General features: G+C 38.8%; 1 protein-coding gene across 7 annotated transcripts in view; it reads left to right on the plus strand.

Annotated features, from left to right (window-relative positions):
• Positions 1-18,802, plus strand: part of mpp7a (membrane palmitoylated protein 7a) — a 519,275-nt gene that overhangs the window by 12,758 nt on the left and 487,715 nt on the right. Inside the window, exon 1 of one of the 7 annotated variants that reach the window (XM_041184804.1) lies at positions 6,742-6,760. The exons of the other annotated variants lie outside the window; for them this stretch is intronic. The gene's annotated coding sequence lies outside the window, so the exon portion shown is untranslated. Of the gene's footprint in view, positions 1-6,741; positions 6,761-18,802 lie in introns of those variants that run through there. 7 annotated transcript variants of the gene reach the window in all.

An 18,802-nucleotide genomic window follows, 5' to 3' on the forward strand; every position in this document is an offset into this window, starting at 1 on the left:
AAGCTTGGGAGGCCCAATGGCCTGCTGCTGCTCCTATTTGTTATGTTCTTATGTCAGCAACTAGATGCATTTCACTATCGCTGCTTAAGATGCAACAGGAAGTGGGAGGACAGAATCCCTAACAACTAGGTTCTTGCAAGGTGCTGCATACCTGGTTTGGGAACATGCTTATCACTGCTAAGTATTGCTGGGTCAGCCATTTGTTTGCACGGAGGATTCTTGCTAACCAAAGGCAGTATTTTACAGCCAGCTGAGCATGGGAACCTACAACAGAATATGTCCCAAACTGAGATACAAAGACATTTAGAAAGCCAGTCTCAGAACCTGTAAGTTGGACTCCACTGCATGGGATAAGCAATCCTGTACAGAGCCAAATCTCAGGTCAGTCAGGTCCTTAAAGGACAAGCAAGCGTGCCACAAAGCCAGTGCCTTCACTCATCCCCCCCAACAGTGACTTCATATTTAATAGTTGCAATTGAATCTGCAAATCAAAAGTTGGTTTAACATCGCATATGTGATGACGCCAACCTGGATGGTGAACAACTGGTCCTTTGCTGAGCACTCATCTGTCAAAGCGATGGGAGAATTGATCACCTTTGCTTGTGTTTCCAACTGCACAGCTTCTTTGCAGAGGACTAATATATTTCTTTAAAAAAACTCAAACAACTTTCAGTCTGACTTTTGCCAACCTTAAATTTTGACACAGTGTCAACATTCTGGAACTGATTAAAACCTTGCTTAATTGTGCTCTGCCCCAGTCCCCTCATTTAATCTGTTGCCTGGTTGCTCTGCTGCCATTTAGAATGTTCACGGTGGTTGTGTATTCTACCCTTTCTTTGACCATGCTGGTCTTGACAGCTATCTTAATTGGATTCCTCTCTGCACCGTCAGGAGCTTGCTGTGTGTGGACTGTGTAACGCTATTTGCACGCCCACCTGCAGTAATTGTGACACTGCCTCCTTGACCTTGCTTCACAGATGCTGGAGTTGAGCTATTACTAATTGGTTTTGCCTCTTAACAGATCCAACTAATAATTTTGACTGCCAGTTGAGTCACCTTTTATTTGCAACAGTTCTGAGTTCTTTATCCTTGCTTTCTTTCTCCACATGCATGCATTCAATTACTGGAGACCACAGAGCAGGGCGGTTCGGGGTTTCTTTGGCTGCTTGGGAATGTTCTGTGTTTTTTGTAGTAATTTCCTGCATGGAAAGTTCCTGGTTTCAGGCACTAAGTTATGGCCAATTATTTCATGACTGGGAGGTGGAAATAAGTTGGATAGCAAGGCACTGTAGTCTGCTCTTGCACTTGGCAGTGTCTAGATCAGTTGACAGAGTGTAGGTTTAAAAGCCTGAGGGGTGCATATCTTCCACTGCTCATGGCAGAGGTTGATGTGTGGATCAACAAAATAAAAATGAGCTGCCAACTTGCAAAACTGACCTTTTGCATCAGACAAGGTTATTTTTCATCAACTTGTGCAGTTGTAGCAGCTGTACAGAAACTACCTGCTGTGTTTTGAAAGCTCATTATTTGTTTCAGTGTAAAGCATGGTTAACTTGGTCCAGATTAAACTGACTTGTATTTGTATAAAGCATTTGGATTGATTGAATTAACAGATGTCAGTAGCATTACTGTAGAGTAATAGTGCCTCCAACACATTGCATTTTGGCTATGATTATAAATAAGCAATTTTTCAGCTGAAATATGCAGAGAATGCAACTGCCATTAAATTGTTTTAACGTGAATAGTGTGGTGGGCAACTTGTTTGTTATAGAGCTATTGATTTGCATTTTGGCTGTTGATCAAGTGCTGTGGGCATCATTGCCCTTGGATTGATCCTCTACATTTTAATCAAAAAGCTGCTCCTTTCTAGGAATAATTCAAACCAGGGTGTGTATGGTTCTGTGAAGTTGCAGCTTTCCTCCCTTTTGCCAATTGTTTCTGTATATGAACCTGTTTTGTTCATCATTTTCCACACTTGAAACAGGATAATAGCTAACATTTAATCTTGTGAAAGTCCAGTGAGACATGACTAGCTCTTGGTTGTTTTCATTAAAAATTAGTTACTGCTACTTAATGCTTTTGCTTTTATGTTTGAATACTGTATTGAACATTTTTGCTTAACATTAGATTCGAATAGAAGGTAGCCAGGTAACTGATTACAAGCAAGATGACTTATTTTTCTAAAGTACTTCTGTGTGAACCCATTTATCTGTTGAATTTTAATTGACATTAATTTCAGTCCTTCAATGAATGGCAGAATGGCTAGCTTGGGAAAGAAAAATTCCTGGACATTACACTAGTATTTTGCATAAAGTCATGATTGGATTCCATTAAGAGAACTGCATTCAGATGAGGGCACTGAAAAAGAAAGGCCTGAGAGGGGGTACAGTGTAGAATCACTGGAATGATACAAGGGCTTAAAGGATTATATTAAGAGGACAGTTGCGTAAACCCTGGGTCATACTGAGTGATGATCTAAATGCAGTGTTTTAAATGATGAAAGGATTCAATAGGCTGGACAGAGAACTGTTAAGTGGTGGGGAATCCTTTGTTGTAAAGCAGCATAATCTTAAAATTGAAATCAGGCAGTTGAGTGGTGAGATCAGGAAATGTGTTCTCATGAAGTCTCGTGGATTCTGGAATTTACCCTCCCCAAGAAGGCTGAGAATACTGAATCAGTTTGAGATTGAGATCAATAGAGTATTTACTTGGTAAGGATGTCAAAGGATACCGATCAAAGGGAGGGTAAGTGGGATTTAGGTACAGATCAGACGTGATCTAATTGAATGATAGGACTGGCTCAAAGGCTTAATGGCCGCCTTGTGTTCTAATTTTCCTGTCTCCATGGTTCGTGTGCCAAGAGCAAGGGAGCTCTCCTCGGTGTCCTGGCCAATACTTATTCCTCAACAAAAACAGAATTACCTGGAAAAACTCAGCAGGTCTGGCAGCATCGGCGGAGAAGAAAAGAGTTGACGTTTCGAGTCCTCATGACCTCAACGCCACCTGAGTAGTATGTTATTTGGTCTTTATTGGATTGCAGCTGGTGGGACTTGGCTATATGCAAATTGACTGCTGCATTTGATGCATTACGGCAGTGACCTTACTTCAAAAGTTGCTGAGATTCCAATTGTATATCCTCCCTGTGACCAGCACCACTGACTTCTGTTTCTAACGTCGCTGGTCTCCATTCCTGCCAGAGCCCACCTGCAGCTGGAACCCTCCTTGTGATTGCTCAGGCTTGACTGTCCTAACATCTGCTGGCCAACCTCCCCTGTTTACACACCCTATCAACTTGAGGTGATTCAAAACTCTGCTGCCTGTATCCTAGCTCACAATTTACCTCTTTCACCCATCAGTCCAGTGCTTGCTGGCATACATTGGCTCCTGGTGGAGCAACACTTCAATTTAAAAAAAATCCTCCTTTTAATCCCTTCACAGCCTTACCTCTAACCTCCTTAGGCCCTGCATCCCTGCAAGATCTCTGTGCTCCTCCAATCATTACCCTTTGCATGTCCCAGATTTTCAGTTATGTAAGCTCCAGGGTCTAGATTTCTCTTGTTAAACCTCTTTGCATCTGTACTTCTCTTTTGACCCTCCCCCTTCTCCTCACATCACCCACACACACACCCCTCCACAAAATATGTGTCAAAGGTGTTGCTTATAACTGACATCTTTGAAGCTTTTGGTCACCTGTGCTAGTATCTTCTTCAGTGACTCAGTGTCAGGTTTTGTGAATGCTCCTGTGAAGTGCCCTGGGGCATTTTACTGCCGTTCCATGAATGCAAATAGTTGTTGTGAAAGGCAATATGTATAAATACATGCCCTTCTTTTATAAGTTGAAAAAATATCGACTATGGGCAATTGGTTTCCAAATTGTAAATGAGTGCTGATTTCTGGTTATGATGTGGTGCATTCCAATTATGTGCTGTCACTCTGTTTAATTTTTGGTTAAATCTCTGGCCTCCATTATCCAATTAAAGGAAGCCATGCTCTGGAAGAGCCAGTGAAAAGCATCAAAGTCTAGAATATCATTGCAGAGGGGCTTAGTAATGTTTGTTCAATATTCTTTGGTGTTCTGAAGGTGCCTGAACACCAGGGTACAGAATGCTCTGTTGTGAATCATTTCTATTTCCTGAACCAGCTATTGCCACAATGTGGGTGAGATTGTCATTGCACTGCAGATTTGGGCTCCGGATGAACTTGCTGTTACTTGAACTTGAACAAAGTTTAGTATATGCACTGGACCAATTATGGTTCAATTTTAAGCACATTATTTGTTCAAGAATACCTATTGTGAACAACATACACAAGTTAATCTTGTTGCTTTCATTGGAGAACAGAACTTCTATCTGCTGTAAATTGGGAGAAATTTTTTTAAGAAGCTGCTCAAAGTACTTTCTCTTGAGAGACTCCACCAACCATCCTCTTCTTGAGAGCTGAAATAAAAAGTAGCATAGGATCCATTGGTGGCAGCAGCTATCTGGTAATTCACTCTTACTGTATTGTATTCAAGCATGCATGCATTTGTGATGGGCTAAATGTCTTCCTCCTATTCTGGAAACTACAATGATTCTTCAAATGTGAGCCTGACCCTGGTTCAAGCTGAATGCAATATTTATACTCAGGGTCATTGACAAATGAATCTTGTAAACAATTTCATATTTAGAAAAGTAAAAAAAAGGATACATATTGAGAATAGAAGGTGAAGATTTGAAAAGAAATTGCAATCCATGTCACCAAAACTGAAATATATTGTGCCTATGGACAATAATTTATCTATTTAGAGATGAAGCAATCCTATTTTATGAACATTAAATGTTCCACATTCAAACACAGCTAAAAAGGAACTTAAATTGCACCGAACGGGGTATGTATTCTGTTACCAGGTGATGTGGTCCCTCATCTGCTGAGTAAAAGGCTGGAACATAGAGCAAAACATTTTGTTTTGAATGAGTTATTCCCATCACTTCAGTGATCAGGAAATGTTATCATAGAATATACAGTACAGTGAAATGTGAATTGTGGCTACACTTCAGCTTGTTGTCCGGAAGGTTTATTTTACTAATGTAATAACTTCTGTCTCTTGGATCTTTCAATCATGTTACTTATAATTAGAATAGAGGAAAAAATCCTGGTGGCTGCTAATGCTTGTAATGAAGTGCAAAATTTAAAGGCAATTCACATTGCATATTGTACAAATCTTCTTTCAAATGGTTTAAGCTTAATCTATACAAGGAGCTATATTCAGAACTAGAAGGAAGACTGCTGGAAATTAAAACCAGTTGTACAGAATGAAAGAATGAGAACAAGTAAGAAGGAGCTAATGGGTGAAAGGTTAAAATCAAAAGCAACAATTAGGGAAGGAGAGGAAATGGCCAGATGATGGTAATTAAAAGTTTGAATATACAAGATATATGATTGACCTTGCCCTTATAAGATGAAATATTGGCGAAAAGAAAGCTAGGTACAGCTGTTAGAAAGCTTAAATATTTTGATTAAGAACTTCTTTAACTGGCTTAGTAACAAAATATTAAATAGATCTAAAACTTTCAATGATACATTGATTTCCTTTGCATACCTGGGTTTAATCAGGGCAATCATATACTTGTTCTGTTGCTTGTTCTATCCTTTATTGGTTTAAAAAAAATTATGGTGACTTTATTCATTAAGTAGAACAAGGTGATTCTAAATTAGGAAATACAATTTAAACTCATGTTAAGAATCAATTTGGATGTATGAAAGTCATAATCCTAAATAAATTTTAATTCCTGTAATCTAAATTGAGCACTCGCATTTGACCAGTGTCAAGTATTTTTATTCTTCTGGTATTTATCAAAAAGTCTTTTTTTCTGGTTTGTCTGTTTGTGTTACAGCCTCGACTCAGCAGCTTACCAGTATTCGTTTCAAAAAAAGTACATGATGTGTAAAGCTGAAGCTTGCGCCATCTGGTTTATTTAGCCTGAATATGTTGGATTTAAATGTCATAAGCTTGTGTCCTTATATTCCAGCGCATGTAAATTCCTCGAGTCTACTTGACTATTTCTTCATTCTGGCTCCCATACACATGAATTGATCAGGGGATAGCCATGATTGATATTTGTATATCTGACTTGTTTAGTGTACTAATGTATGCAGGAATTACTTTGAATAAAATTGTGCACTTTTCTCTGAAGATCCTGTTTTGTAATTGATCAAATTTGAATTTTCCTTACGCTAACTGATAATGTATTTAATCAAAGCTGTTTCTAAATGAAGCTTCTAGCATTAAGTTTGGTGCAATTTAAGTTCCTTTTTAGCTGTGTTTGAATGTGGAACATTTAATGTTCATAAAATAGGATTGCTTCATGTCTAAATAGATAAATTATTGTCCATAGGGCACAATAGAGGTCAATTGTATTTCGGTTTTGGTGACATGGATTGCAATTTCTTTTCAAATCTTCACCTTCTATTCTCAGTATGTATCCTTTTTTTTACTTTTCTAAATATGAAATTGTTTACAAGATTCATTTGTCAATTCTGTGCTGAAGGGGATGAGTCATTGAAGGGAAGAGTTTTGTGGCCTTGGTATTTAACCCAGGGGGCCTCTTTTAATAATAAATTGCTGGCAAGCAATTTAATCTTGGGAATGATTAAGACAGCTGAGAGCAGTTCATTGCTTGCCTTGTGTCCACACATGGTGATCTTTGGAGTTGCCTCTGCATAGTGATCAAGAACAGAATATAGTCTCTTGTTCAAAAGAAAGTTTCCATCCATTTCTAGCGTGGGTATATTGGATCAGTTGGAACCTGGAAACTTCATGGTTTGTCTGACATACTGCAGAATATTTTGCACACAGCTCTTCATGAGCATCTTATTCATTTGGTATTGACATTTTCTTAAATTTTGACTCAAAATTAGGAGCAAATCAAGTACACTTGTTGGTTTTGATTTATAGTGTAGTTGAAGTGGTTCGCTCAAAAACTTTTACTTCTGGCTTTGTTAATTGTTGTGCATGACTCATTGAAGTGATGCAGTATATAACATATAATAATGACTACATCTCTTCTGGCCACCTGTGAAGTGCGCCACGTTCTGTTGTTTTAACTTTATGAATGGCTTGTCAAGGTTACAACTCTGAAATGTGTTCAAACAATAAGTTCCTTTGATCAGTGTATTATATGCTGAAGAATTGATTAGCGTGTGATTGTCTGATTGAAATGATGGCGATTGCAAACAGCCGTGATTTTCACTTGTGGTTTAGTTAAAAAAAATTGCTAATTTAACTCTAGAGGTTCATTTTTATATTTTTGAGCAGCTTTTTTGTGTCCAAGAGCTTTTTACCTCCTTAACCTTTTAAGTATGAAATAATTGAACTTGAAGGGCTGGGGCAGAAACCTCTGTTGAATATTAGATTTTAAGTGAAAATTTACTCCTTTGTAGTTCAAAAAAAATTCTGGAGATGTGTTAGTCTAGAGTTAACTGTAGTAGACTTGATAATTGAACAGCATAATAGATGTTTATCTCAGCTGGTGATTGCTTGTATTTTTTTCTTTAATTACTATTTGACCTGCTGTTAATTTGGTTGAGATGGTGAATTGCAGCATTGTGCACGTTTAATTAATATACGTGCATTGTTCAAATATTTAAGTTTTACGTTTTGACTGTAAATGCTGTTTTGACTGCAGTTTCTACTGTCATGATTTTCTCCAGCTGTGAATTGTGTTTCTTTACCACAATTGTATAAGTTAAGGACTTTTGTAACATTCCTTCTTTTGCTTGCCTTGCACTCCCAAGCTTGTGATGAGGGGCGGTCTGGGCATAGGTTGCCCTCCAGCAACCGGAGGTTTACTTTCTGCGCATTTGTGTACACGCAGTTGTACACAATAGCTAGCTTGACCAGTGCTTCCCAAACTATTTTCCAATGTGACTCCATTTTAACACTTAGCCTACGGCTTGAGCTGAATTTAACGAAAACAAAATAGCAACAAAACAGCATTATGTGTATAATTAATAAATGTTGCATATTATAAATCACATGTAATACATGGTATAAAGAGGTAAATCAGTTTTTAAAATGCTGTTACTCACCAATCCATTACTTCATCTGAGCCACTTCATCTCATGGACCTCGACTATAAATACAATTGACATTGGCATTTTCATTCAGCATTACTGATCGAAAGCAACATCACACCAATGTTCCCTAAAGGACGTCTGGAAACCATTGATTTTAATGTGAGACAAACCAAATAAATTTTAAATTTCCTGGGAATTTCAAATGCAAAACATAATATTTGTAGTCCCAGAGGCTGCAGTTTCATTTTGGATTTTGCGCTCAATGCAGCTTTAAGGTATAATGTATTCAGTTCACAAGGCGAGAGCTGGGCCAGTTGCCACCTGGGCCTTGGTGCCAGTGTGGTATGCAGCCCCAGAGGAGGGGAGCTTGTGACTCCATTTATTGTATCTGTGACCCCGGTAAGGTTGCGGCCCACGGTTTGAGAACTGGTGTTCTCGATAGTGGGGTAGAGTTTCACTATAAAGCTTTTTGCTATTTTCTGTTGATTCTCACGCACTCTAACAGTGATCGTTAAATAGTGGTCTAGAATGGAAGTCGTGGATGATTAATTTTACTCTCTGAGGCTAGTTATAACACCCCAATTGTCCTTTTTTTTTTATTCGTTCATGGGATATGAGTGTTGCTAGAAAGGCCAGCATTTGTCGCCCACTCTTAATTGCCTTTGAGAACATTTCAGTCAACCACATGATTTGTATCTGAAGTCACATGTATTCCAGACCAGGTAAAGATGACAGATTTCCTTCCCTAAAGGGCATTAGTGAACCAGATGGGTTTGTTACTGAGACTAGCTTTCCATTGCAGATTTTTAAAAAATTTATATTAAATAAATTAATTTTATATTTAATTAAATTTAAATTCCACCAGCTACAGTGATTTGAACCCAAGTCCAAGCAGGATCAAGGCTCTTATTTTGGACATTGAGGGAAAATCAAGGTGAGTTCAGTCCACTGATGTTCCTCTTGAGTATTTCTTAATTGACTGTAGACCCACAAGGATAATCCTGGGCATTCTATATCTATGGCACTTTGTGTGAGGTAATGTACAGATTAACTCATTAGACGTTTTCTTTGCAATTAAGGGGCCCAATTGTGGTTCACAGCCATGGGTTTACAACAAGTTGTTTTCCTAACTTTAAAGCTTAACATGAGTGTAATGGGACAACCGGAGGCTGAGAAACTCCCTTACATGAGACAAAGTCTTACATTAATGCCTTAATATTTTGAGTTCAGGTCACTGAAACCAGAAAAAAGACCAATGGAAGTTTGTGGTTTATAAACAGGCATGAAGTGCAAGAGCTAAAAGGTAATAACTTGTACCTGGTAATAATTCAGCTGAAGTTAGAGAATTGTGTGCCGTTTTGGCCTTGGCATTGTAGAGCCAGCCAAACTCTAGAAAATATGCAGTGTATGTTGACTATAGCAGTACCAAAGATGAGAAGCTATAGTTATGAGGAAACCAGAGATACCAAATTTCACTTGGAAGAGAGAAGGCAAGAAGGAATGCTAATAAACATTTTAAAATTATGAACCATTATGAAATGGTGAATAAGGAAATCTATTTCTTTTGGTTGTTTGGGGAGTTGGTGATGAGCGGTCATCAATTTATATCCTCAGAGTGAGGAGAGAGTTTGGAATAAATACTTTTTGACAGGAAATAATTGAGCTAGACCATTGTATCCTTGAGGGAAAAGCTGATAAACATTTCATACAAGGCAAGATACAGGCACATGGAGGAGGAGCACAGGGCAGTTAAATATGTTTTGGCTGACTGTGAGTAGAGCTGACATCGATGTTGGATTGAATGACTGCTTTCTGTCCTACCATCTTCAATGAACTGTGCTTTATTGTCTGAGGAATGTCTCCATGTTCCACATGAAATATTTTTGAAGCATGCTCACAATGGTTAGAAAACTCATCAGCCAGTTTTACACAGCAAAACCTCTCAAACAACAAAGATCATACAATCTTATTTACAGAAAGAGAGTATTTGGCCCATTGTGCCTGTGTTGATTGTATAAGAGTTTAATTTCACACGCTAACCTTTTCTCCAGAATCATGCAAATTAACCTCTTCAAGAACATGTCCAATTACCTTTAGAAAATTCCATTGGAATCTGTTTCCTCTGTCCTTTAAGGTAATGTGTTCCAGATCTTAATGATTGTGGAAAACAGGTCTCCTCAAATTCCCCTCCAGTTTGTTTGCCGATTATTTTGAATCTCTGACCTCTAGTTAACCACTAGCTGGCCAGAGGGAATGTTTTTTCCTTATTCGTTCTATCGTGACTCTTCATTAATATGAATTGAGTTATTGGGCATTCTTGTAACTTTTCTGCTGTAAGGAAACAATACCAGATTTTGCAATCCTTCCACATAACCAAAGTCCTTAATCCCTCTCATCATCCTGGTCAACCTCCCCAGTATCCTCTCCAAAGACTTAGTATCCTTTCTAAAGTGTGGTACCCAGGATTGCATACTGTACTCTTGCTGAGATCTAACCTGTGTTTTACGAAGGTTTAGCATGATGTGCTTGTTTTAGTATTCGGTGCTGTTATTTACAAAGCCTTGACTTGCATTTGATTTAACTGCCTTATCAACCTGCTCTGGCAATTTCAAAGAATACTAGATATGCACCCCCAGTTCCCTCTGCTCTTGCAAAATAGTACTATTTATATTAAACTTCCCTCCCCTGTTACTCCCAAAGCGCATCACTTCACACTTGTCCACAATAAATTGCATTCTATCGGTGTCTCCCCATTTCACTGGTTCGTCTTTGTCGTACCTGAAGTTGGCTAGTGTCCCCTTCACAAAACTTGTCAATGTAGTAAATCATATCATGTGCAAACTGGGAATTGTGCTCCCTGTACCCAAGTCCAGGCCATTAATAATAGATCAATGAATAGTTGATATATTTTGTTCACATTGGAATGTTGGCCATATTATCAGTAGAATTACATGCTTGAATAGCATCTGAAATTTTTTTACATGTATTTGAACAGATTGTTAGCTCCTTGGTTTTACCATCTCATGCAAATCAGCTCTGATGTAGCATCCTTAGCAATACTACAATGGAGTGTCAGGTTAACTTATTGAAAGGCAGGAAAGTGGAGTTAAGGGTTATCAGATCAGCCATGATCTCATTGAATGGCGGAGCAGACTCGATCGGCTGAATGGTCTACTTCTGCTCCAGTGTCTTATGATCTTCTTATTGTTGAAGTCTTGGAATGGGAACTGAGCTCAATTGGCTCTTTTGACCCAGGTGATAAGACTGTGAACAGCCAAACAGACACCAAAGGAAAGTGAAAGCAGCAACATGCACTCCCTGAGGCCTTGGTGAAAGTTGCTTCTTGCTTGGCATTGCAGAGATGCAGGTTTGTTTAATTTTTTGAAAAAAAGTTTCTTGTGTCTGAAACTTTTTTTAAAAATAAACTTTAACATGATGTTTTCTAATCTAATTTGGGGCCTTTTTACTTTGAGTGCGACCCTGGGAGCAAAAGTCAGACTGCTTGATGTACCATTTCCCTAAATTTATATTGTGATTGCTCTTCTTGTCAGCTCACTTGGTAGGCCTATTCGGGATCGGCTTGTCAGGTGGAAGCTTAAAGTCATGACACAAATATGTGTCTTGTTGTGACCTGCAGGGCAGCATGTTTGGAATTTATGTGGAGTTGATGTGTATCCAAATGTTTGTTGCATCACTATTTTGCATGATGGCACAAGCAGATAGATCCATTGAACATTTTATGTGTGGTTCCTAGCCCAGAACAAAAGGCATCTAATCTGGAGGTGTGCAAGGCAGGTGTAAAGCTGGGTTTTTGATCATGCCTGAGCTATGGAGATGCTGTTCATTGTCCCTGAGTGGGAATACAGCATGTCCTGTTGTCCACACCCACTTAAAGCATCTTTGGACAGGTGACCTTAAACTAGTCACAGTGGTGTTTTCAGTTGGTTATCAGAAGGTGCACAGAGTGGCACTTAGAGACAAATAAGCTTATTTTCAATTGATTATTTGCCAGGGAATCAGATAAATTGTTAGACATACAATAGTCATCAACAATTTTGTTGGGGTTCTGCTTTTCAAATGCATTGAAATTATTTTGTTTGTTGTTCAAGATCAATAGCAGAGTATTGTATCTGGCTTATTGGGTATCCATCATTCCCCATTTCAGAGATTTTTTTCCCCTGATGAAGTGAACATTGAAATGCTGTCATCATTTGAAGTCATTTATTTGTTATTATCAGTTTGTGTAAATTGTGACCCACTTTCACTCTGCGCAAGGAGCATCTCAAACGATCCTTCTGATATTGTTGGGCTTCACCATGCATTTTAAAACAGGATGGAGAGGAGAATTCATACATTCAATCTCCTGATAATTGCTTAAATTATAACCTTGATTGATTATCAGCCTGTTCAGAGTCCTTTTAAATTTGTAACCCACAAAAACTGTCTTGTGACGTCTTCATAGATTTTATTCGCAATTAAATCTCTCATATGACTTTGTGATCACAATAGACTTCAAATTTATCTGAGGCTGTGCATCACATGCCAGAGCAGGGAGTATTTTCCATTCTCCCCACTAAATCACAATTACAAGGACTTTGGAGATGGAGCACTGTAATCTACTTCAGAGATACTGGAGAAGTCATCTTGAGCAACTTTGAACAAATCCTGATCAAATGTTTAACATATAGCCTTTAATTCCACTTCACGTAATATAACTGCCTATTCTAAGATATTTTACCAGGAAGTCTATAATTAATGAGCTGGGTGTTCATTCCCATTTCATTGAGCACCTGCTGTTACCTGGATATCTCTTGACCATTACTGCTTTAAGTATTTGGCAAAATCAAACATGTAAAAGCAGTTGCTGACTTTGCATTGCTCACCTGCAAACAAGTTAATGCAACCCTCTCAGAAATTAGACCAGTATCATCTGAATGAAATGGACCCAACTGAATCTCATCATTGAGTTCACATCCGAATGAGAAGCATTCAAATACAAATGATCACTGTTTTCTCTTTACCCATTTACCAGATAATGTGAAACTATGGTGGCTGTTCAAATGTACATGGAATGCTGAAAGTACAGTACTGGATTCCTAAGTATGAACATGGCTTTGAAGGTCAAAAATGCGGAGGGCGGAATGGACAGAGAGATTGGACTGTGGCTCAAGTTATATTGGATTTTTAAAAAAAATGAAAACCTATAAGGAATGCTTCTATATTAAAAGACATTAAAAACAAGGAATGTCTGCTAGGTGCTCCTAGAAATGTATTTGGACACAGGATATCACCTTTTATTCAAAGATGGAAGCTACGTAGAGGGCTTGTAGCTTTGAACTCGGTCCTGTAAATCCCACAGCTTCACAGTGCCTGAAAACGGATGATGTGCTTCTCTTCCATGTACAGTAATTCAGCATCCTCTCTGCTGGCTTTAATAGTATGTAGCACAGCATCTAGCCCCACTTAGATTTTTCACTGAAGTTGGCTAAGTATGCCATAGAGGAGCAAGATTGGTTGACAATGTTATTCTTGCCATCTTTCCATTGAGAATTATAGGATGCTGACAGTGCACTGTGTGGGCCTGTTAATTTCTTCACACCTTTCATGGTTTTTACAGTGTTCTGCTTCCTGATTGTACTGCAAATCGTAATGCCAGTTGCATGGGCTTTTAGGGGTAATTGTGAATAAACCCATATATTTCATAGAATACATAAAATAATTATGTTCCAATCTCTGGCATTTCCTTGTGTGTTCCACCCAAACAAATACCTGCCATGATTGCTGTGTAATTTCAGTAAATAGAGTAATATTAATGGATACATGTAGCTCTCTCCATTTAAGTTCAGACCTTTTGCCATGCATACTCTTGATAATGGAAGAAATTATACATTTGGCCATTTTTGTTCCCTGATCTGTGTAATTATGGCACTTATTGATTTGTTTAAGCTGTGTCCACCAAGAAGCTAATTATGATAACTGTCAATGAAAAGCTTCCTATTAATCTGTGCTTGCTTTGTTCAATACATTGATATGTTGGAGATGGTAAATAGAATATGGGAATCAACAGCTGAATACTATTGAAAAAGAGTCCAACTTGACCCGTCAGTTTGCCTGTGACTGGCTCTGATTGGTTTGTCGAGGCTTGATTTTGTTTTTTAGCCTCCCTGCAAACATTGTTCCATGTTCAGCTTACAGATGTCATGATTTCGAAGTATGTTTGTTCGTTCCCCCATTAATCTCAGGTCACCAGTTTGCTGGGCAACATGAAATTACATTAAGCTTCTGCAGAATTTCCATTTGTTTTCTTGATACTGAGAATCAGCATCGGAGAAAATGTCTGCTTTTATATCAATTGTAAAGTTAATCAAGACTTTTCTATTGACATGTTTTACTGTTTATGGCTTTTCTCCCTTTGTTTCTAGCACGCATGTAAAAGCATATTTGTATTCTTTCTGGATCCCCTCTGAAATTTTCTCAACTTAATTTTCTTTCTGGCAAACCTTTCAGCAATAATTAGCTATATTTGATTCACTTGCCAGCCACAAATGTCAAGAGAATGAGAATACCGCTGTCTTTCTTTAGGCTCTTCAATTTCTTTTCGTGCGGACATTCAAGTTAGGAGCAGGATTAGGCCACTTGGCCCCTCAAGCCTGCTCCACCGTTCAATAAGATCATGGCTGATTTGATTTTAATCTCATATATTCCTGCATGCCCCCGATAACCTTTCACCCCCTTGCTTATCAAGAATCTGCCTTAAAGATATTCAAGGACTCTGCCTCAACCACCTTTAGAGGAAGAGAATTCCCAAGTCTTTCAACCCTCTGAGAGAGACTTTTTTTTTTCATCTGTGAGCTAAATGGGCGAACTCTTATTTTGAAACAGTGATCCTGAATTCTAGGTTCTCCCACAAGAGGAAATATCCTTTCCACATTCACCCTGTCGAATCCCCTCAGGATCTTATGTTTCAATCAAGTCGCCTCTTACCCTTCTAAACTCTAGTGAATACAAGCCGAGCATGTCCAGCCATTCCTAATAAGGTAACCTGCCCATCCCAGGTATTAGTCGAGTAAACCTTCTCTGAACTGCTACTAATGCGTTTACATCTTTGCTTAAATAAGGAGACCAATACTGTACACAGTACTCCAGATGTGGTCTCACCAATGCCCTGTATAACTGCAACATAACCTCCCTACTCTCATACTCAGTTCCCCTTGCAATAAATGATAACATGCTATTTGTTTAGCTAATCACTTGCTGCACCTGCATACTAGCCTTATGTGATTCTTGCTCGAGGACACCCAGATGCCTCTGCATCTCAGAGCTCTGCAGTCTCTCTCCATTTACATAATATACCTCTCTTTATATATTTATTTATTTATTTATTTATTTTGGTCATGATGAGCTTCTCTCCAAGGAGGCAGTTCTCCATTACATAACTGCATAGCTGTGAATTTTGTGTGTTTGGAAATTTTACTCATAAAGAGTCCTGGTTGCTTGTGTTGTATCTCTTGAATCTGCCTGCATAGTTAAGATGGTTAGAAAAATATAAAGTATAACCACCAATTCACTTTTCTGCTGACTGTAATTCTTGTGAATAATTAAGATGATGACATTGTACTGTGACTTTGTTATTTATGAATTTTATGATGTGGTTACCAGGGTGCAGGAAGTTTACTCACATCAGGAGTATAGTGTAAATCTCATTCGTTGCTCCATGACTATTTACAGTGTATATAAATTATTTGGAGCTGGGGTAAAGAACAAAGCTGTTGACAGCACAAGCCATTTGTCTGTTAGTAAATGCAAGCTAATGAGACTAGGGAAGGGAAAATAGCCATACAGGTCTTAAAACCAGACATAAATCTGATGATGGATTAGCTCACTGAACCCAACAGCGTAGTGTGTTGCAGCAATAGGAAAAGTTTTTTGGATTTTGAGATGTATAGATAGAGGTGCAGGGTACACTTTGGAGGAGACAATGATGAGTCTGCACGAAACATTGAATACATAGGAACAGGGCAGAGACAGGCCATTCAGCCCAACCAGTCCCTACCAGTGTTTATGCTCCATTCAAGCCGTCTCCCATCTTATCTAAATCTACCATCACAACCATCTATTCCCTCCTCCCTCAAATGCTTGTCCAGCTTCTTGAATGCATCTATATTGTTTACTTCAACCACTCCCTCTGGTAACATTCTTAACACTCTGGGTGACCAAGTTTCTTCTGAATTCCCAATTTGATTTCTTGATGACTATCTTATATTGTTGGTCCCTCATTGCACCCTTTCCCCCACAAGAGGAAACATTTTCTCTGTATCCACGGCCCGGCATGACTTCCTTACTTTTCCATTCTATCTCTAGAAATAAAGCCTTGTGCTTGGTTTGCTCGTGTTTGGCTTTGCTAACCTGTGCTGCAATAATGATTGACGTTTTTGTATCCTGAGGCTCTTTTGTTCCTCTACCACACCTTGACTTGCACTTTCCAAGTAATAAGTTTCCTTGCTATTCTTCCTACAAAAATGTACTACCTCCATTATATTGGTCATTATATTACAGCAGGATCTGTGAAGTATTGGCAGTGCAGAAAATGACAACCAGAGAACTGGATTAAGGCATCTGAGCTCAAGGGAAAAATAAAACAGACAGAAGGAGGCCATTCAGCCCCATTGTGTCTGTGCGGGCTGCTAAAAAACTCCAGCCTAAATCCATCTTGAAATTATTGATCCAGACCCTGTCAGTTATAGCACTTCAAGTGCATATCTGTGTTTGTTTTTAGCTTCTAAACTTTGGAACTCATGTCAAACAAGCTTTCTTTTCTCTGTGGTCTCTGCACTATTAACTTTTACTCTATTTCCTCTCTTTATTTCTGAATGTGGAGGCAACGTTGCAACCTTCCTTCCAAGTTTTGAGTGTGGGAATAAGCTAACCCTCGATTTCATCCTGCCTCGATTTGGCTGTGGATCACACCAAAACCAAGGGGTTCGGAAATATGCCACCACGTATAAAGGCGGAAGCAAATCAAAACACCTTTCTGCTTACAGACAGGTGGTGAAAGGAGAAATTAGTGCTGTTTAAATTAAACCCCCTCCTGTCCATAACACCCCAACATAAAAGTCATTTATATGTACCACGATCGGAAAGGGTCCCACACTGACAACTTGTGGAATCCCACTGGAAACAGCTTTTCAGTCACAAGAACACCCGTCAGTCCCCTTTGCTTCATGTGTCTGATTCCCATGAATCCCATGAGCTTTTAATTTTCTGACAAGTCTGCCCTGTGGGACCTTGTCAAAAGCCTAGCTAATATCCACGTAGCTATCTAACATGCTGCCCTCATTGCTGTTTGTTACCTCGTCAAAATATTCATTCAATCAAGTTAGTCAGACACAACATTTCCTTAACTTCATGTTGGCTGTCCTTGGTGAAACTGTACCTTTCTAAATGATGATTTATTCTGTCATCTCTCTCCATCATCGAGGTTAAACTGAGTGGCCTGTGCCATCCCTTATATGTGCCATCCCTTCCTCTCTTTGTTAATGGTACATCTTGAGTAGCTCTTCAATTCTCTGGCACCACTGTAACCAGGAGGATTGGAAAATGATGATCAGAACCTCGATGATTTCTTCCCTTGTCTTCCTTAGCTGCGTGGGCCAGATTTCATCTGAACCTGGTGGTTTGTCCACTTTGAAGGATGCTACACAAATTCACATTTCTTCCCTTGATGTTTATCCCATCCCACTCAAAAAGGCTACAATGTCTGCTTCATCACTCGCATTTATAAAAGCAGACACGGTGTTCATTTAGAGCCATGCCCACATCTTCATTTACAGCCATGCCCACATCTTCAGCCTTCACAGACAAGTTATCTTTTGGTCTCTAATTGTCCTCACTGTGACCTTAGTTATCTTGTTGCTCTTATATATTTGTAAAACATCTTTTAGTTTTCTTTGATTTTGCTTGCCAATGTCTCTTCATGTTCATCATTGCTTTCCTAATTTGCTTTTTAATTTTGTACCTATATACTTTTCGACTTTCCATATGCTTTTCGACTTTCTGCAGCATTGAGTTTTTGATATCTGACATGATCTCTCTTTATTTGCTGTATTCTACTCTTTATGCTGTTTGACATCAAGGAGGATCTGGATTTGTGAATCCCACCCTTTTTCATTGTGGAAACTTATTGTTCTGAACTATCTTTGGTTTCTACTTGAATGCCTCTTGCTGTTGTGACACTGAATTGCCTTCAAACAACCGTTTCCAATCCATTAAGATAAAAGCAAATAACTGCGGATGCTGGAAATCCAAAACAAAAATAAAAATACCTGGAAAAGCTCCAGGTCTGACAGCATCTGCGGAGAGGAATACAGTTAACGTTTCGAGTCCGTATGTCTCTTCAATAGAAATTCTGTTGAAGAGTCATACGGACTCAAAACGCTAACTGTATTCCTCTCCGCAGATGCTGTCAGACCTGCTGAGTTTTTCCAGGTATTTTTATTTTTGTTTTTGTTTCCAATCCATTGTTTAAAGACCGGGGATCGTTAACTGGAGAAGAGACATACTATTGAATTATTTGCTAGGGTATTGATAATTGGAATGCTAATTGTGTAAGTCACAAACTCTGCCCAACTGCAGAACATGGTGTTTAAGCATTGGAACAGGAGTAGGCTATTACCCCCTTGAGCCTTTCTGCCATTTGGTTGGATCATGGCTGATCTGTGACTGAACTCCATATACCTGCCTTTTCCCC

Source organism: Carcharodon carcharias, chromosome 3 (assembly GCF_017639515.1).
Source record: "Carcharodon carcharias isolate sCarCar2 chromosome 3, sCarCar2.pri, whole genome shotgun sequence".
NCBI classification, from domain to species: Eukaryota; Metazoa; Chordata; class Chondrichthyes; order Lamniformes; family Lamnidae; genus Carcharodon; species Carcharodon carcharias.